This window comes from Podarcis erhardii, assembly GCF_964252035.2.
Source record: "Podarcis erhardii genome assembly, chromosome: 4".
NCBI lineage: Eukaryota > Metazoa > Chordata > Lepidosauria > Squamata > Lacertidae > Podarcis > Podarcis erhardii.
The window spans coordinates 7,083,878-7,104,873 of NC_138508.1; the positions used below are offsets into that span (position 1 = coordinate 7,083,878).

At 44.9% G+C, this 20,996-nt stretch overlaps 2 protein-coding genes across 2 annotated transcripts in view; both read right to left on the minus strand.

Annotated features, from left to right (window-relative positions):
- The window catches only part of LOC309340933 (uncharacterized protein), a 151,196-nt gene that overhangs the window by 88,704 nt on the left and 41,496 nt on the right, over positions 1-20,996 (minus strand). The gene's annotated exons all lie outside the window — the stretch shown is intronic.
- LOC309341212 (uncharacterized protein) overlaps positions 17,945-20,996 on the minus strand; it is a 118,530-nt gene continuing 115,478 nt past the window's right edge. The window contains exon 3 of the mRNA XM_081860763.1: positions 17,945-20,285. The gene's annotated coding sequence lies outside the window, so the exon portion shown is untranslated. The remainder of the gene's footprint in view (positions 20,286-20,996) is intronic.

Here is a 20,996-nt window from a genome sequence, read left to right on the forward strand (position 1 = left end):
AGACCAGGGAAAAGAGTCGGCGGAAGAGGATTGGAGGAAATTTAAAGATTACTTGCAGAAATATTGTAAAATTTTTGAATGTTAGAATGATGTTGGACAGAAATCAAATGGTTACCAGCTGTAATGCAAAGGTAGAGCAATAAGTTATCTTAAGTTACAATAAGGATTTGCTGAGTTAAGAATTTGAATTGGAATACAAAAGGGGGAGGTGAGAGGAGGTCCGGGAAACAAGGTAATGGAAATAAGTAATGGGAATTATACTTGTTTTGGTTTTTTTGTCTTTTTTAATTGTGTATTTTTGTATTTTTGTTATTATTTGTGCATTTTTTTGGTTTTTTGTTGGTTTTGTATTAAATTGGAAATTCTAATAAATATCTTAAAAACAAAACAAAACAAAACAGAAAGCACCTAGAAGCTGACTAGAGGTTGACGTGCCAATCAAACTTCAGTTTTGTGCTCTATAAATTCCAATTAGCAGTACTGGGGGTGTTTCACATTCTGGGGCAGTGTTTTTGGCCAGCAGAGGGTGTCACAGGGCCAGCCTACTTTCCCTTTAAAGCAAACTTGGGTCTCTAGCTGTTTTTGGACTACAACTCCCATCATCCCTAGCTAGCAAAACAATTGGGAAGGGATTATGGGAACTGTAGTCCAGGAGCTGCTGGGGACCTAAGCTTGGGAAAGCCTGCTTTAAAGCAACTTTTCCGTTTTGCCCACAAAGATGGCAAGGGTATATGTTTGTATTTTCTTTTCCTCATGACCATTCTGCGTTTGTTTGTTTGTTTGTTTGTTTGTTTGTTTAAGAGGGCAAATTGAAAGAGAAATTGTATGGCAAGTAGCGGAATAAAAGGTTGCATTTGGAAAAAAAGAAAAAGACCCCGGGGGGGGGGCCTCCTAAAATATTTTATTGGGAGGGAGACGCCTAGGTCTTTAAGCATTGGCACCTATTCCTACACCAACAGGTCTCAGGATGGTTACAACATACAAACACAAAACACCACATGTTAAAAGGGCATTAGATGTCAATTAGCAAAAGGGCTGGTAATAAAGTTGCGAATTTCCTGGCTCCTAAAGCTGTAAAATGGTATTCCCGACTTTTGTATGGATTCTTTCATGGGAAGTGAGAGTCTGATTGTGACTGAAGCTCTTTCCACATTCCACACACTGATAGGGTTTCTCCCCTGTATGAATTCTTTTATGGGAAGTGAGATCGGAGCTCTTCCTGAAGCTCTTTCCACATTCGACACACTGATAGGGTTTTCCCCCTGTATGAATTCTTTGATGGGAAGTGAGAGAGGAGCTCTGAATGAAGCTCTTTCCACATTCCACACACTGATAGGGTTTCTCCCCTGTATGAATTCTTAGATGAGAAGTTAGAATGTCCTTCGTCCTGAAGCTCTTTCTACATTCCACACAGTGATAGGGTTTCTCCCCTGTATGAATTCGCTTATGGGAAGTGAGATGGTAGTTCTGACTGAAGCTCTTTCCACATTCTACACACTGATAGGGTTTCTCCCCTGTATGAATTCTTTGATGGGAAGTGAGAGAGGAGCTATGAGTGAAGCTCTTTCCACATTCCACGCACTGATAGGGATTCTCTCCTGTATGAATTCTCTTATGGGTAGTGAGATTGTGGGTGATTCTGAAGCTCTTTCCACATTCCACACACTGATAGGGTTTCTCCCCTGTATGAATTCTTTGATGGAAAGTGAGAAGGGAGTTCTGACTGAAGCTCTTTCCACATTCCTCACATTGATAAGGTTTCTCCCCTGTATGAATTCTTCGATGGGAAGTGAGATTCTGACTGTGACTGAAGCTCTTTCCACATTCCACACACTGATATGGTTTCTCCCCTGTATGAATTCTTTGATGTGAAGTGAGACTGTGGCTGTGACTGAAGCTCTTTCCACATTCCACACACTGATAGGGTTTCGCTCCTGTATGAATTCTTTGATGGGAAGTGAGAGAGGAACTCTGACTGAAGCTCTTTCCACATTCCACACACTGATAGGGTTTCTCCCCTGTATGAATCCTTTGATGGGAGGTGAGAGAGGAGCTATCAGTGAAGCTCTTTCCACATTCCACACACTGATAGGGTTTCTCCCCTGTATGAATTCGCTTATGGGAAGTGAGATGGGTGCTCTGACTGAAGCTCTTTCCACATTCCACACACTGATAGGGTTTCTCCCCTGTATGAATTCTCTTATGGGAAGTGAGATCGTGGGTGATTCTGAAGCTCTTTCCACATTCCACACACTGATAGGGTTTCTCCCCTGTATGAATTCTTTGATGGGAAGTGAGATGGGAGTTCTGACTGAAGCTTTTTCCACATTCCATGCACTGATAGAGTTTCTTTCCAATGTGATTTTGTTGATGGGAAGTGGAATGGGAGCTCTGACTACACATTTCTCCACACTCCAAATTTTTACGTGGCTTGTCCTCTCTGGGGATTTTGTCATGGTCACCTTTGTTCTCTATTTCCGTTTCATCACAATCTGCAATGGAGACAAAAAGGGGTTAGAGCCTCAGGAACAAATGGAGAAGAACTGAAGGGTGTGTGTTCATTACCTGTGTTGTTTGTCATTAACCAACATATTAATTATGAGATTGTGATGTGTTGTTGAATTTGCTTTGTTTGATATACAGTAGTGGTCAAAATTATGGAAGCTTTTTAGAAACCAGAGGCCTTCCTTCTGGGCATTGTTGGCCAATCAGTGCTAAAGAAAGACAGAACACTCTTTATTTATGTAACAACTGCAGCAAGAATACTTATCGCAAAGTATTGGAAGACACAAGAATTACCCACCTTGGAAGAATGGCAGATGCAACTGATAGACTATATGGAATTGGCAGAAATGACTGGCAGAATCCGAGACCTGGGAGAAGAGTCGGTGGAAGAGGACTGGAAGAAATTCAAAGATTACCTCCAAAAACATTGTAAAATGTTTGAATGTTAAAATGATGTTTGGATGTGGAGATAACATGGCATCAGTGACATAGTAAAAAGAAATATGTAAAAATGTTTTAAGGGAAAAATGGGTAAGACCAGAGTAATATTATTATGTTGAAGCTGAACAAATGGTATAAGGGATTAAGTTATTAAGAATATGTGATAAATCGAATTAAAAGGAAAGGGAAAATGAAGATATAATAGGGTGAAATGTATAATATTAAATAAGATCTGAAAGAGGGCAAGGAATTGCTGAATTTGATTGTGTAAAGGGGAACACAGAAAAGGGAGATGTGAGGAAGTCAGAAAAGAAGGTTACAATGATAGTAAGTTAAAAAGCGGATTCTTTTTTTTTTGTTCTGTCATTGTCTTACTTATGTTTTTATTCGCTTTTCTTTTTTATTTTTTTCTTTGATGTGATGTATTCTGTATTTTGTATTCTCTGCTTTTCTTTCTCTTTATTTTTGTATTTTTTTGAAACTTTAATAAATATTATTTTTAAAAAAATAAAAATTATGGAAGCTTTTTGGAAAATAGTATATTTCAGAGGTTTGATGGCTCATAACACCACTTCTTTTGGAGTAATATCATAAAATTATATATCAATGGGAAGATAATTTAATCAAGAATGCAATTCAACAAAGTTCATTTAATTATCCGTATTCTAGCAAATGTTATAGCCAAGTAATCAGAGAAAGGAAGCACAATTTGCTTAGGTTGTAAAATAAAATTATAGAAATGGCACAAAAAGTTGGCTGGTCACCCAGAAAGAGATGTAAAATTGTAGTATTAAGTGAACAAGGCTACCTTTATGAAGAAATTAGATGAAAGATTGGGAAAAACTTAACCAAAGATGGCCTTTCTATATTTTTGAAGAGGTATAAGGAGACTCAATCACTATAAAATCAGACTGGTAAAGGCAGGAAAAAGTGCACAAAGGCAGATAACGATCAAAGAATGGAGAGACTGTCCCTACATGACAGAAGAAAATCATATGGGTGTATACAAGATGACATAGAGCAATGTACTGTGAAGTTGAGTGCTAGGACTGGTCAAAATGTTAGAATTTTAAGAAAAAAAGCCATTGTTATCTCTCAAGCAAAGCTTGAAAAGATTAAACCCATATTAACTGGACAGCGGAACAATGGGACAGTGTTATTTGGAGCATTGAGACCCAAATCTCCTTGCTTGGTGGTGATGGCATGAAATATGCGAGAAGAATCAGAGATTTACATCCTACTTGCATTACACTGACCGTGAAACACGCAGATAGTGTGATGATCTGGGGTTGCATGGCAGCAAAAGGTGTGGGCAGAACGTGCGTCATTAATGGGAATGTAAAACGCATCACCATAAAGAAGGCTGATCGCTGAAGAATGGATGCTTTTGAATTATGGTGCTGGAGGAGACTCTTGAGAGTCCCATGGATTGCAAGAAGATCAAACCTCTCCATTCTGAAGGAAATCAGCCCTGAGTGCTCACTGGAAGGACAGATCGTGAAGCTGAGGCTCCAATACTTTGGCCACCTCATGAGAAGAATAGACTCCCTGGAAAAGACCCTGATGTTGGGAAAGATGGAGGGCACAAGGAGAAGGGAACGACAGAGGACGAGATGGTTGGACAGTGTTCTCGAAGCTACAAACATGAGTCTGACCAAACTACGGGAGGCAGTGGAAGACAGGAGTGCCTGGCGTGCTCTGGTCCATGGGGTCACGAAGAGTAGGACACGACTAAACAACAACAAAACGCATCATGGAGCAAATAGCACGCAGACCTAGTGATGGGAGGAAAAAATCCTTAAATAAGAGACACGGGGGAATGATTAATGGACTTCAATGTCTGTACAGTAATGCGCAAAGCATGGGTAATAAACAAGATGAGCTTGAGCTCTTGGTACAGCAAACTAAATATGACATAATAGGCATCACTGAAACCTGGTGGGATAAGTCCCACGACTGGAATGTAATAATGGAGGGATACAATCTATTTCAGAGAAACAGACCAGACAAGAAAGGAGGAGGAGTGGCGTTATATGTCAGGGATGTGTATACCTGTGAAGAGATCCAAGATTTAGAACCTCAAAGCCAAAGTGAGAGCATTTGGGTCAAAATTAAGGGAGAGAAGAATAACAGGGACCTCATTGTGGGAGTTTACTATAGATCCCCAAGCCAAACGGAGGACATAGATGATGCCTTCCTGGAACAGATGGCCAAGCATGCAAAAGGAAGGGAGATAGTAGTAATGGGGGACTTCAATTACCCGGATATGTGCTGGATGTCAAACTCAGCCAAGAGCAAACAGATTCCTCACTGGCCTTGCAGACAACTTCATTGTCCAGAAAGTGGGAGAAGCAACAAGAGGAACAGCCATTTTAGATCCGGTCCTAACCAATATTGATGACCTGGTTAGTGGGGTAGAAGTGGAAGGATCATTAGGCGCGAGTGATCATGCTCTTCTGAAGTTTACTATACAGCGGAAAGGAGCAGCCAAGCATACTAGGACTCAATTTCTTGACTTTAAGAAAGCCGACTTCATAAAACTTAGGGAAGTGCTGGGTGAGATCCCATGGACAGTAATACTAAAAGGAAAGGGAGTTCATGATGGCTGGGAGTTTGTTAAGAGGGAGATAGTAAAAGCACAACTTCAGGCAATACCAATGAGACGGAAACATGGAAGGTGCCTAAAGAAGCCAGGGTGGCTATCTAAAGAACTTTTAACTGAGTTAAGATTAAAAAAGGATGTGTACAAAAAATGGAAAAGGGGGGAAACCACCAAAGAGGAATTCAAACAAATAGCCAGCACGTGTAGACACAAAGTCAGAAAAGCTAAAGCACAGAATGAACTCAGGCTTGCTAGAGAGGTTAAAAGCAACAAAAAAGGCTTTTATGGGTATGTTCGTAGCAAAAGGAAGAACAAAGAAACAGTGGGGTCGCTCAGAGGAGAAGATGGTGAAATGCAAACAGGGGATACAGAAAGGGCTGAACTCCTCAATGCCTTCTTTGCCTCAGTCTTCTCCGATAAAGAAAACAATGCCCGACCTGAAGAATTTGGAGCAAAAGATTCAGCAGAGGAAACACAGCCCAGAATAACTAAGGAGATAGTACAAGAATCCTTGGCTAGTTTAGATGTATTCAAGTCTCCAGGGCCAGATGAACTGCATCCAAGAGTATTAAAAGAACTGGCAGATGTGATCTCAGAACCACTGGCACTCATCTTTGAGAATTCCTGGAGAACAGGCGAAGTCCCGGCAGACTGGAGGAGGGCAAATGTTGTCCCTATTTTCAAAAAGGGGAAAAGAGAGGACCCAAATAATTACCGCCCAGTCAGTCTGACATCAATACCAGGGAAGATTCTGGAGCAGATCATTAAGCAAACAGTCTGTGAGCACCTAGAAAGGAATACTGTGATCACCAATAGTCAGCATGGATTTCTGAAAAATAAGTCATGTCAGACTAACCTGATCTCGTTTTTTGACAGAATTACAAGCCTGGTAGTTGAAGGGAATGCAGTGGATGTAGCCTACCTTGATTTCAGCAAGGCATTTGACAAGGTGCCCCATGATATTCTTGTAAAGAAGCTGGTAAAATACGGACTTGACTATGCTACCACTCAGTGGATTTGTAACTGGCTGACTGACCGAACCCAAAGGGTGCTCATCAATGGTTCCTCTTCATCCTGGAGAAGAGTGACTAGTGGGGTGCCACAGGGTTCTGTCTTGGGCCTGGTCTTATTCAACATCTTTATCAACGACTTGGATGATGGACTCAAGGGCATCCTGATCAAATTTGCAGATGACACCAAACTGGGAGGGGTGGCTAACACCCCAGAGGACAGGATCACACTTCAAAATGACCTTGACAGATTAGAGAACTGGGCCAAAACAAACAAGATGAATTTTAACAGGGAGAAATGTAAAGTATTGCACTTGGGCAAAAAAAATGAGAGGCACAAATACAAGATGGGTGACACCTGGCTTGAGAGCAGTACATGTGAAAAGGATCTAGGAGTCTTGGTTGACCACAAACTTGACATGAGCCAACAGTGTGATGCGGCAGCTAAAAAAGCCAATGCAATTCTGGGCTGCATCAATAGGAGTATAGCATCTAGATCAAGGGAAGTAATAGTGCCACTGTATTCTGCTCTGGTCAGACCTCACCTGGAGTACTGTGTCCAGTTCTGGGCACCACAGTTCAAGAAGGACACTGACAAACTGGAACGTGTCCAGAGGAGGGCAACCAAAATGGTCAAAGGCCTGGAAACGATGCCTTATGAGGAACGGCTAAAGGAGCTGGGCATGTTTAGCCTGGAGAAGAGGAGGTTAAGGGGTGATGTGATAGCCATGTTCAAATATATAAAAGGATGTCACATAGAGGAGGGAGAAAGGTTGTTTTCTGCTGCTCCAGAGAAGCGGACACGGAGCAATGGTTCCAAACTACAAGAAAAAAGATTCCACCTAAACATTAGGAAGAACTTCCTGACAGTAAGAGCTGTTCGACAGTGGAATTTGCTGCCAAGGAGTGTGGTGGAGTCTCCTTTGGAGGTCTTTAAGCAGAGGCTTGACAACCATATGTCAGGAGTGCTCTGATGGTGTTTCCTGCTTGGCAGGGGGTTGGACTCGATGGCCCTTGTGGTCTCTTCCAACTCTATGATTCTATGATTCTATGATCAATGAAATACTTGAGCCCAAACTGAAGCGTTCCGCAGGTGATCTTTACCCAGATACGGAAGCATTTATATTTGTTTGTTTGTTTGTTTTCTATTTCAACAAGATTCAGCTCCATGTCATGTTGCTGCTGTGTGCAAAAGGTGCTTTCAAGATAAACTTATTTCACTGCCGGAATGGCCTGGGAATAGCCCAAGCATTAACCCAATCAGAAATCTATAGAGCCGACTAAAGAAACTTATTAGTCAGAAGCAACCCAGCAATAAAGCCCAATTAATAGAGACAATAATTCAGTCTTGGTTTGGCATTCTTACAGCTGCAGAACTAAAAACTTGGTTCACTTCATGGGAAGGCGTTGTAAGGCCGTAATGAAAGCTAAAGGTTACCAATGGTTACCAAAGGTTTCACGTTTTTTCTTTATGATTGCTGTTCTAATAAATACTCCTTCATAAAAGTCATTGCAATACATTCTTCATTAAATTGTCTTTCCATTGCTCTATAATTTTATGGTATTACTCCACACAAAAGTGGTGTTATGAGACATCAAACCTCAAAAATACACGTTTCACAAAAGATTTACACAAGTTTGGCCTCTGGTATAAGTTGTTAATTTTAAAGTTAATGTTCTTTTTATATGGGTTCAGATTATTATTATTTATGTTTCATGATTATATATGTATTGTGCCGCTCAGAGTGGCTGAGGCAACCCAGCCAGATGGGCAGGATAGAAATAAAAATTGTATTACTATCATCATCATCATCATCCTCATCCTCATCACTGCTACTACTACCTGAGAATCCATAAGCCTAGCTCTTCTCTGGGATGGATTTTGTTTGGCCCAGTCATGGCATCCCCTCCATCTCCAATGTCCGTCGTCTCTTTGGTCAACCCAAGACCAACAGGAGCAAAAACAAAAACCTGAAGCTACTTATCTTTCCTAACAATTCTGAAGCTGACCTTTAAGATGGCCTCAGAAGTTCAGACAAGCCGAATCCTGGTAAAAAAAGGAATAATTTGAGAAAGATTGTTCAAAGAAAAAACTGTAATATACTCTTTATTGTGGGGGTGTTAGGTTCCCAGGTGTTATAGGGGGCGCTGTTGAGCTCTGTGAAAATAGATGAGGTTGGTCCCATTGAGGTATTTTTTGAAGTTCCAGGCTGATATGGCGATCCCACAGGGAGGCTTACCAAGAGAGGCCACAATCCCACGATTCTCCTCCATGACATCCTTATGCAGAGCTCTCTGGTCAGGATCCAGCAACGCCCACTCCTTGTCCGTGAAATGAACAGAGACATCTTCAAAGCACACTGGACCCTAAAAGAAAAAGGGAAATGTCCTCCTCTGAGACAGCAGAAATATGATCTGCTACACAATGCTCTGTTGTTTCCTTCCTGTACATTATGGTGTTGTTTCAATAGGGTTGCTTTGCTGCACATTTCAAATATGGATGCTTATTTTATTCTGCGTTTTAATTATGGGTATTTGTCTCTGTGCAAATATGTGGTTCTCCACGTTGTGTTTTCCAAGTCATTTTGCCTGCGTAAGCATTCCAGTTTGCCTGATGGAAGGATCCACTTTCTCCTTTCCTCCTGAGCTGTTCTGGGGAGTTCCCTCCCAATGCCCTAGAGCCAAATTCAAGGGGTTCATGGGGGCATGGAGGGGGGAGCAATGGGGGGCAGGCCCCGTTTTGCAGCCAATGGGGCTGGTTAGGTGAATCCAGGCCACTATTTGTTCACATTTGTCCACCACTTAGAAACCAATTTTAGCATTCATTGATGAATCTTGTATAAGGTTACCAGATTTTTTTCAATGAATCCGGGGACACTAAGTATAAATATATAAATAAATAATACTACATGTGTGGGACGTTGACATAGGCGCCGACTCCATGGGGCCTGAGGGGATCTGAGCCCCCTCAAAAATTCAAAAATTCAGCCCCTCTCTCTCTCTATGGCCAAGGAGGAGAAGAAGCCCTTCAGCCAGTCTATGGCCGAGTGGCGGAGGTTCATCTACAACCCCAACAGCGGCGAGTTCCTGGGGCGAACGGCCAAGAGCTGGGGTGAGGAGGGCGAGCGAGCGAGCGAGCGCGCGCGCGCGGGGAAGGGAGGGGAGGGGGCGGCCGGCACGAGGGGCGGTGGGAGGCGAGGCGTGGCACTTGCCTTGCCCACCACGCATCTCTCTCCTTCTCGGTCTCTCTCCCTCCCTCAGCTGGCGAGGGGGCCACGAAGCGGGCGGCAGCAGCAGCAACGGGCCGGGAGCGGCTCTTAGAAAACTTCCCGGGGCAGGACCCCGGTATGGGCCCCCCCAATATTTTTTATAAGTCGGCGCCCCTGGACATTGATGCTGCAGCGATGGAGGTGGAAGAGGGGCGGCCACCACCTTGACCTCAACCGCCACAGTTCCCATTCCTCCAAGGCTTTTTCTCCTTTCTCCATGAGCCTGGGTAGCCCCTGAGTTGTTGGTTCTTCGGTGGTGGTGGTGGTGGTGGGGAAGCGCTGGGCGGTGGGTCAGGCATGGAAGGCGAAGAAGGAAGGCCAAGAGCAGCGGCAAGGCTCGGGCAGCGCGATGCCTCCCTTCTCATCGGAGCAGCCCCAATTCCATTCCTACTTGCATGCTAGCAGGAGGGAGCGTAGATCCCTTAGCTGCGAAGCGAGGCTTTACACTGCCTTTCGGAGCAGCCCCATCCCAACTGCTACTTGCGTGCAAGCAGGAGGGGGCAGGGATCTCTCAGGCAGCTCTGGGCTGCTGAGACTGTCACTGCTGCGTTTCCAGGGGACATTAGATGAAATCTGGGGACATGCCAGGGATGGTATTTGTCCACAGACTTATTCACAAATCCAAGGACAGTCCCTGGGAAACAGGGACGTCTGGTAACCGAAGTCAAGAAAAAAAATAAGACTATTTTGAATGGCCATCTGTCTCTAGCATGATCTAGCAGAGATTCCTGCAATGCACAGGGTCTCCTGGCTCTGAGAGACAAGCAGGGAGGGTGGCTTCTGGCAAAAGGAAAGGGAGCCACCGTTGGCTCTTCCTTCTCCTGACTCACCTCTACCTCTCAACCTTCCTCTCCCACTCGCTTCCTTCCTCTTCCTTCCTCTTCTTCTGCTGATTCTGTACTGCTTCTGCCACAGAGTCTCCCAGCTCACTAAGCCCTGTAACCCCTTCAGCTTCTGACACCTCCTCTTCCCAGGCTTCTCCCTCTTCCCCCTCTGACCACCCATCCTTCTTCTACCTCCACTTCTTGGGCTCTCAGCCATCTTCCCTTCCTGGTTCCCCGGCTGCTTCCTCCCGCCATTCCTCTGTGCCCAACCAGTCCATGACATTGCTCCATCCCTCGGCCTCTGTCCCCACAAGGCAGCTTCCCCTGACCTGATCTGGTTCCACAGCCACTGCTTCCCTTCTGTCCCCATGAAAAGACGGATCAGGAGTTCTTGCCGGCATCCTTCTGTCACCTGCAAGAGAAAAAAACATAAACAGGACGCCAGGAGTGCCTGCTTCTCTCAGAGGTGAAACAGAGCATCTCTAACTGCAGGTGGGCCTTTGAGAAAGCCTTACCTACTGAGAGCATTTGGATGTTTGTGGCCATTTCATATGTTAGTTGTGCAGAAATACATCTCCCCTCCTCTGGACCCTCCTTCCCAACTGTCTCCCCCCAAAACAAGATGAAAAGAACCCCCAGATGAGTTGGAAAACCAACAGAATGAGACTAAACTGGGAAAAACCACCTTCCTCCTTACCCAGTGGCCTCTCTCTGGTGTCCAACGGAGGCCTCTCTGCCTCACAGGAATCCAGGTCCATTTCTGCAAAGAGATCCTTTCCCTGAAAAAGAAACAAGGATTCAAAACAGAGAATGGTGAGAAATATTAGAAAGAGAATGGCAAAGACTTGAAGGCTGTGAGATCTCATTCCATGGATGCTTTCCCAGAAAAAGGATGGGCCATCAGCAGACCATTATGGGATGTTCTCTGTCCTGTTTGGAGCCCCTTGGGAGTAACCAGAGGAAAGTCTCTCTCACCTGCTTTCTCTCCTCTGCCTGACTCAGGAGGAAACCTTCGGCCAGGGCCACCGCCTGGGAACTGGTCTCTGCTCTGCATTCCCTCACCCAGCTCTCCATCTCCGGGGGAAGGACAGCCAGGAACTGCTCCAAGATCACCAGGTCCAGCATCTCAGCTTTCGTGTGCCTTTCTGGCTTCAGCCACTGGTGGCAAAAGTGGTAGAGTCGACTGCAAACCTCTCGGGGTCCTTTGGCCTCCTGGCAGCAGAACTGCCTCAACTGCTGGCTCTGTACCTCTGAGCATAGAGTGTCCTTCTCACCCAGGATCTTCTGCACTGGGTTTTCCCAGAATTTTCCACTGCTCCCAGTTTGGCTGGCATGGCCTCTTCCTGTTCCAGGGACAGCTGAGTTTCGCTCATCCATCTGTGCTCTCAGGAAGCCTCTGAGAGATCGGAAGGAACCCTTTGGTCTTCTGCCAAGTTCTGCCCTTCTAAATGAAAAGCTCTAGGAAATCCTACAAAGCAAATACATTTTTCTGTTACAGAATTTGTAGGACCGGGGGGGGGGGGGATGGTTCCCTGAGCAAGCATGGGAGATTAATCAACCTGGTTTCTGCTGCTTTCCAGTCAATGCATGAAGTCAGAACCGACTGACAAGAGAATTGTTTGTATCTTGTGAAAAATGGATGCTTGGCTCTAGTGGGGGTTCTCACCCGGGGGTCCTCAGGAGTTGCTCCCCCCCCCACTCCCCTACTTCTATCTCCTTTTCTTGCACTTGGACTCTCTGCCGCTCTCAGACAGACTCCTGGGGTGGGGTCCCTTTTTCTTTGCTCTGAGGGCCAGGTATGTATCTGATCAACCCCCTGAGGGCCAAACGGGCAGGGCCAAAGACATCTCCCTTGAAATTTAGGCGGGTAATTTATTATTATTATTTCACTAGATAACTTAACACACACACAGCCATTGATGCCAAGGTCCCTGCAGGTTCGGTGAGTAGCAGCGCCCATTTCCGGCTGCTTTGCCAGCAACAATCCCTTTGGGACAGCGAGGATGTGGTCCTGGGATGCCATGCTCTGGGTGCGAGGGGATTGCTGCAGTGGCCTCCGTGGGGAGCTGCCCTGGGAGACGACTGGGAAACTGGTCCGCAATGCAGCAGCCAGACTATGGGCTGGGATCCCTCTCTTTGTTCCTGGCCTTTCTTCCCCACTTTACCTTCATTTCTCCCCGTTGTTCTGGGGGGGGGGGCTAGTCCCCCTCCTCGTCCAGCTTTGGAAAACCATTTGCACATGTTTCCTCTGTTGTGCAATGAGACTGAGCGATGTCACAAAGAGTTAAAGTCCCAGGGACTCCTTTGTTTAAAGAAGGGAGTTTTTTCTGAAAGGGGGGGGCGGAGGGCCAGATGAGTTTGGGATCCTCTGATCTGCAGGAAGGAGAGCGTGGCAGACCTGGCCCCTCCCGGATCAGGCCCCCCAGGCCTCCTCCCCTGCTGCAGCCCTGGGACCCCCCCCCCCCGTCTCCCCACTGCACCCTCTGGGGGGAGAGAGAGGAGACTCACCAGATCCCAGGAGGGGACAGCGAGGCAGCCCTTGCAGGAGAGACCCCCAAGCAAGGAAAGGACTGGGGAGGGAGGGAGGGGCCTTGGCTCTGGAGGACCTGCCCCCTCTTGCTTCCTGGCCTCTCTAGGAAGGCAGCTCACTTCCCTTTAACCCTTGCCAAGCCGAGTCCCTCCAGCTCAGCCCTCTCTCGCTTGGCAGAACCTCAGATTCTTATTATTTTTTATGCATTTAGGGGGCAGCTGCCCCCCTGGCTACGCCCATGCCCAGATATCCTTTTGGGGGTGAGGCTCTTGGCTGGACTCTGAGCATCTCCCTCCCTTGGCCAGAAACCAGAGGAAGAGCCTGCAGGGAAAAGGGCTTTGCAGGAGGCAAGGAAGCTCCTCCTGGAATTCAGGAGTGGAGAGAGAGGAGGGGATCCCAGGGTCATCTAGTCCAACCCCCAGCAATGCAGGAATCTCCGCTAAAGCATCCATGGCAGATGGCCGTCCGATCTCTGCTTAGAAACCTCCAAGGAAGGAGAGTCCCCCACCTCCCAAGAGAGACCTTTCCCCTGCCAAAATGAGTAATAATGAGTAATAAATTAAATGAGTAAATGAGTAATACTTTCTTATGCATGCTTTTTATGCTAATATGCAAAAGTATGCCATTTACCTATCCAGAAATGCTTAATCGCTAATTCAATGGACTGAAAATGGATGGTTGCTGTTATTATGTTTTGGGAAGCTTTTAATATTTGATGGACTATTGTATTTTAATATTTTGTTGGAAGCCGCCTAGAGTGGCTGGGGAAATCCAGCCAGATGGGTGGCATATAAATAAATTATTATTATTATTATTATTATTATTATTATTATTATTATTACTATTATTCAGGTGAGTGTTATCCTTTCGAAAGAGGCAGGTGGAATCTCCATGGTTGCTAATAGCATAACGTTGAAAGGCTAGGGAAATATAGGGAGCCCTGGAGCATCTGCTTGGCATGCAGAATGTCCCAGGGTCAACCCCTGACACCTCCTGCAAGGGCTGGACGAATTCCCTGCCTGAAACTCTGGGGAGAAGCTGCCAGTCAGTGTAGGCCAGGGGTCCTCAAACTACCGTTTTTTTTGCTCTATAAGACGCACCAGACCACAAGACGCACCTAGTTTTTGGAGGAGGAAAACAAGAAGAAAAAAAATTCTGAATCTCAGAAGTCAGAACAGCAAGAGGAATCACTGTGCAGTGAAAGCAGCAATCCATCTTGCTGTTCTGGCTTCTGGGATAGCTGTGCAGCCTGCATTCGCTCCATAAGATGCACACACATATCCCCTTACTTTTTAGGGGGGGGGGGAAGTCTTACAGAGCAAAAAATATGGTATGTTTCACAGGATGAATCCAGCCTGCCAGGGTCGTGAATCTGGCCTGCACGGCCATTTCAGAACCCGCCAAGTGTCTGAGGCTGAAAGCATCTTGCGGCCCCCCTCAGTCAGTCCCTGCGCTGAAGTAAATGCCACAAGCGTGGTGGTGGCTCCAGCAATGAAAAGCCAGGGGGTTTCGCCCAGGGACGGGGAAGTGTTGTCTTTGGCTTGAAGAGCAAAATTGCGGTTGGAAGAGGAAGACAGACTTGGGTCGATTTGGTTTCCTTACGTAGACATTTACTTTAAAGGTGGGAGAAGGAAGTATAGTCCTATTTCTGTGAGTGGCGCAGCGGTTTTCCACTCCTGTGATTTACATGCTCTGAAAGTTGGGATCTGTTTTGATATTTTAAAATTTAAGGGTGGAGTGAAACCAGATATTGACCATCTTGTTAGCCTGGGGAGCCACATTCTGGTTGAAGGAGGCCAGGATTAGCCCCCAAGGTCTGGGGTGTCCCTCCCCTGTAGTAGGACTTGGAATCCAGGAGAAAAATCTTGGTATAGCCTTGCCAGGTGCTCAGGGACGGAGTCACCTGTCCCCATGTCCTTCTCTTTGCAGATGTGCTGCAAACTGTGTTGGAATGTGAAATCAAGCTTTATTTACAGCGGAAAATAACAAAGAAACATGGCGTGAGCTGTCTTCCACAGCCGTCTCCTCGGTCAGAGTAAAAGAAAACAAAGGATGGAAGTGATTTACAGACTGACTTCCATTCTTACACAGACAGTAGAGAAGGTGTAAACATGGATATCATTTTACACTAGCAATGGGAGAATGAAATACTGACAGTTTGGCCCCCAATTTGGTCCAAGACAAAGATCTGCAACCCTCATGGTCCAGGAGTGTCAGGGACTCCGTGGTGGGGGCAGTGGGGGCCACTTTGGCCCAGATTGGCCCGACTCCGAGACGCTCTTTCCTCCCGCAGGACCTCCGATGTTACGCCCTTTGAGAAAGTGGGGAGCAACAGAAACCAGCAGCCAACAGCATCCCTTCTCTGCTGGTCTTTGCCCGAAGGTTCCCCCATCTCAGAGCAAGTAGCTCTCCCTCATGGATTCAGTCTTTTCATCACTTCCATCTCCCCAAGAGGCTTCCAAGGCTACTCATCCTCTGCAGTTGAGAACAGACCTAACTGAAAAGAACGGCTTCCTCTTCTGGTGACACCAGAGAATTCTAGAAGACATTCACCCTTTCCATAGCAGTATGGATGCACGATTCCCACAGACAAGTTTCTTGGCAAGACAAGGGCCTTCGCTGGCCATAGAGTGTCCTCCTCAGCATCCCCAATGAAGGAGCTGGGTTGCAAGAGCTGCAGCTAATGGGGGGGGGTTGTCCTTCCCCCTCCCATCTCACCTGGCTGCTAGGTAGAAAAGCAAGACCCACAGCTTGCTCTGTGCTGGAGCCAAAGCTGCCACTAATAGAGAAGCAAGATCTGTTCGGGTCTTGATGCTGTGAGCCCCTCCGTCCTACACTCCGGTTGTGTATGTGAGTAAAACTAGATATCATAAAGACACCACAGCCTCCGCTGACCTTCGTTCCAAGGAAACCGAAGATGGGGAAGCGCCTGGGACCCCTGGAATCTCACCCCTCAGAGACTGGGGTAGTTTGCAAATACAAACACACACACAATAATTTGTGCCTGTGCTTCTAATAGATAACTAAGTGTGAAGAGCATGTCGTGTGCTTTAGCAACAGCCCTCCTGGAAATAAGGAAATGCAACCCCCATTGCTGGTTGACTCAAAAAAACAACAAGGGAATCTGCTCTGGTGTCCCATGAGGTCTGTGCGGCCCTTAAGTAAGAGGAGCCATTGCTTTTCTTTCTTTTCTTTTTTTTTAAAATAAGTTAATTAAAGAAATTTTAACATAATCAAATATTCAAATTTCATTTTACAATTTCAATTAACACCCCCCCCCCCGCCATGCAAATTCCCTCAACTTCCCTTCCTGGTTTATAACATCTCTGTTTCTTTTGCTTATAAATTTGTATTCCTTATATATTAAAATGAAGGTTATAACATTTGTCTCTTCCTTCTCATTTTTACCTCATAACTGCATTTTCTGTTTGTATTTGTCCATTGTAAGTGTATCACTCAAATCCTGCCTGTGAGTTCATCTCTATGCATTGTTTCTGTATATACATCTTAAAAGGTTCCCGATCCTTTTTAAAGTCATTATTGTCCTTATCTTTAAGTCTCTCAGTTAGCTTCACCATTTCAGCCTATTCCATCAACTTTTCTTGCCAGTGTTCTTGCACTGATATTTCATCGCTTTTCCATCTTTGAGCTAGTAAAATTCCAGCCGCTTTTGTCACATACATGAATAGATTTCTCTTATCTTTTTAGTAAATCCTGCCCTAAAATACCTACTAAAAACCCTTCTGGTCTTTTAACAAAGGTTATCTTAAAACATTTTTTTCATTTCACTATAGATCATCTCCCAATAGGTGGAGCCAGGTGGGCCCAGGTCCAGGTGAGGGGGGGGTTGCCATGGTGACAAGGACCACAGACTTGCAGGCGGCCATTTTGGGTTAGCAGTGAGGCGAGTGGAGGAGAGAGCAGTTGGTGGCAGTTGACGGAGGACAAGGCGAGGCAATCAGTGGATTCTTATTGTCTCAGCTTCTTATTTCATTTATTACTTGTTTTTCTCTTCTTGAAGATGTGCCACAGGCTTTCTTCATCCAGCAATGGTGAGTATTGGAGGAAACAAGAGTAGGGAGAGCATAGCTGTCAACTTTTCCCTTTTTTGAAGGAAAATTCCCTCATTCCGAACAGGATTCCTCGCATGAAAAGGGAAAAGTTGACAGCTATGAGGGAGAGGATCCCAAAGACCTGCTCCCTGCTGCGAGGAACGTGACAGCCTGACTTTTGCTGGAGCCGGAGCAAGACCTCTTCCTCCAGGTGATGCAGAGCTGCCAGGCAGCTGCCCTGAGAGGCCTCCAGGCCCTTCAGGTGTCCAAGCACCAGACAGCGGAGGCCATTCTGGGGAGGGACCCCCATGGGGAGGTGGGGGAGGGAGGGGCTTTGGGGAAGGGGTTGTCCGTCTGCCGGAGAGGAAGACCCTGCTGGCCTAGGTTCACGTATCCTGTCTGAAAGTGGAATCATCTGAGGGACTTCCTGTGAAATTCTGGGTCAGGGATGCTGTTCCTAGAATGGAGGCACGTGCAACAGGTCAGTCGCAATCTGCTGGTGGATCCACAACTCTGGTCACTGCTCCCTGAGAAAAGCTCAGCAACCCTGGGCAAAGACAATGGGTAGATCACTGGCAGGTTTTTTATTACTGGGAGTAGATCTCAGCATCTTGGAAGTTGGACGTCCTGTAGCCTTTCTAGGCCTTTTAACCATGGGTAGGAAAACGTTGCAGCCGGGCAGAGACGAAAAGGGTCAATCGACACCAAGGCTTAAATCCAGAGAAAGAGCTTTATTCTGCCATGGATGGGGGGGGGGCAGAGGCACCTGTGCGATGGATTCACAAAACAGGCCGCAGAAAAAAACATTTTACAGCAGGTTTTTATCCTTTTCCCCCAACCCCCATTTTGCCTTTCCCCCTTCGCAGGATTGCATAGAAATGTTTCTCTTGTTCCCTGGCTCTGTTCCCGGAAAAGTTTGCCACAATCTAGATGTACCGTTTGACAAGGTCAGCTAGGCCTGAGAAGCGAAAAGGCTTTGTTCTAATTCAGCTACCTTTGTTACATAGAAAGATGCTGAGCTAAAAGCTTTTAGCCTTAGAGAGAGAAAAACTTTGAAAAGTGCAGTTTGAAAAGTGCTTGAGGCTTTGAGGCCTGGCTGGGGGAGGAAATTCACAAACAGTTTTAGGGAAACCTAACTGTTCCCCCTAACTGTCCCCCTTCAGTCCCTGCTATAATGCATAGGTATATACACACAAAACAAAACCTGGTAAAATCGATAAAAAATCCATTAAATAAAACAACTACTCGGAGACAATTCAGAGTGGGAGAACTCTGAAATTTACCTGTGGAAAGAATCTTGCATGTTAGATTTGGACCTTGGCAACCTTTCTTCCATAGTTGATGGTTCAGTACTTCACCATTATTTCCCCTTTGGGACCCCCTAGGGCAAAGATTTGGGGCAACCAACCATTTTACACAAACACACAAAAGGGGTCCTTCTCACTGCCGTTCCCTCAATGGCTCCCAAATTTACAAAAAGAAATTTGAATCAAGTTTCATGTGCAGAGCATAGCTTTGTCACCTCTTGGTTTAAACCTACTTTTTCTTTTCTTTTCTTCTTCTTTTAAACTAAGGTAGCCACTGTACATGTACAGGGTACATGATTCAGCAATCTATTATACCATTTGAAGTGTTGCATCACCTGACTAAATTACCATTTGAATAAATCCATGATTGGCTTTTCTTACCAGGGACTCAAGGAAGGTGAAGGGGTAGATTTAAGATTCCCAAGGGCATAAAACCTTTTCAGTTAGTTTAAAATCCACTTTCCCAGTTTGATGTCCTAAGACATTTCTGATACGTACGCTTTCCTGTTTCTTTTTGCTTAGCAAGCAGGCTTATAGATCTGAAACTTTAAATAGATCAGAACTTCAACATTCAGACAACCCAACAACTCAACTTTCCCACCAAAAGCCAGTAATAAAAGTTTGGTCAAGGCACATTCCACCTAATTATGAATTTGTATGTGCTTTAAACTTTGGCTGGACTTTAGCATATTTGAAGTCTGATTTGAATAAAAAGACAAAGTGATGAAAATCCCCAGATAATCACTCAAATGCTTGATATCGCCAGCTCTGCTCCAAAACATCACTTCCTTCACCTCCCACTTCTTAACACTCTATTCCAAACTCGGAAAACCAATCCTTCCATCTTTTTCTACCAAAGAGCAAAGCTTGGCTGAATTTCAGCCCATCACCCCACCCCACCCCACCATAACTTAAAATTCACTCTCCAATGCTTGCAGACACGACCCTTCTCCTTCGGTGATGCCCAGAATTCACATTGTGGCAACTTTAAAGATGTGCCACCCCATGTCATTTCCGTAACACCTGCAATCATGTGTGTTGTGTTAGTAATTCACTCCTCCCGTTGCTGGATATGTGGCTAGTATGTCACATGTCTCTGTTTACTTTTTTAAATGAATATTTATTGAATTTTATAACAAATAAAAATACAGATCTCAATCATCATGTTATTTGCCATTGTTTTCCCTCCCCTCTTCTGGACTTCCCTCAACTTCCCCTCTGCTGAGTTATTTAGCTTTATTTGTTGTATCCTGCTTTTCTTATATAAAAGCAATTTCCCAAATCATTTCTCTAAAGTGTCTGTTACTGAAATAAAGTTGTGAACGTTTATTCAAACCCTGCCACTGAATCCAGTCCATTTTGTTGCTTCTGCAAATAGACTGTAAATGGTTCCCAGACTCTTTTGAAGTCCTTTTTGTCCTTCTCTCATAGTTTATCTGTTAGCTTAGCCAACTCTGCATAGTTCATCAGTTTTTCTTGCCTTTATTCCTTTGATGATATGTCTTCTGTCTTCCAATATTGTGCAATCAAGATTCTGGCCGCTGGTGTAGCATACATAAGTAATATCCATTTTTCTTTTGGCAGCGCTTGGTTTGGGATACCTAACAAAAAGGGTGTTTAAGAAAGTTCATTTTGAACATGAAGCTGTTTACTTTCCTAGGCTTGGAAAGTGTAAGAACGGAAGTCAGTCTTATCTCTTTCGCTCTGCTGTGCTTTTGCACTGTTCTGTGTCTCCCTGTCTGTTGCTGGAGAAGAGAGAGGATGCCATTATAATCTGTTTGGTCTCGTCTGCAAATGTGATGAGCATCCCCTCAGTTCCTTCATCCATGTCATTTATCAAGACGTTGAACAACAACCGGCCCAGAACAGAACCCTGCAACACCCCTCTGGTCACTTTTCCCCAGGATGAGGAGGAACCATGAAGGAGTCCTCTTTGGGTTCGGTCAGTCAAATCCACCTAACAGTTACCTCATTCAGCCCCACATTTTACCACCTTTTTTTTTTTTTTAATGAATATTTATTGGCATTTTCCATAACAAACACAACAAAAATAAACACAAAAAAGATAACAAAACTACAAAAACAAAAACTTAAAAAGAAAACAGTTAAAAACACAAAAAAATTCAAATGCTTATTTTCATACAACTTATTTCATCGACCTCCTCGCACCTCCCCTTCTTGTATTCCAATTCATGTTGTTAACCCAGCAAGTCCTTGTTACTTATTTCTCAACCTTAACTTAATAATCTTATTTTTTCACACTGTAATTTTATTTTACCTCTCTCTCCATTTCCTCAATTTATCTTTGCAAATCTTATTTTAAATTTTTTCCATTTCCTCAATTTACTTTTGCCAGCCTTATTTTCATTTCATTTCAACCACTCTAAAAATAAATTTTAACTTATCTAAACATCAATACTTATACATCTTTACTTATTCTTGAACATACTTCTTAA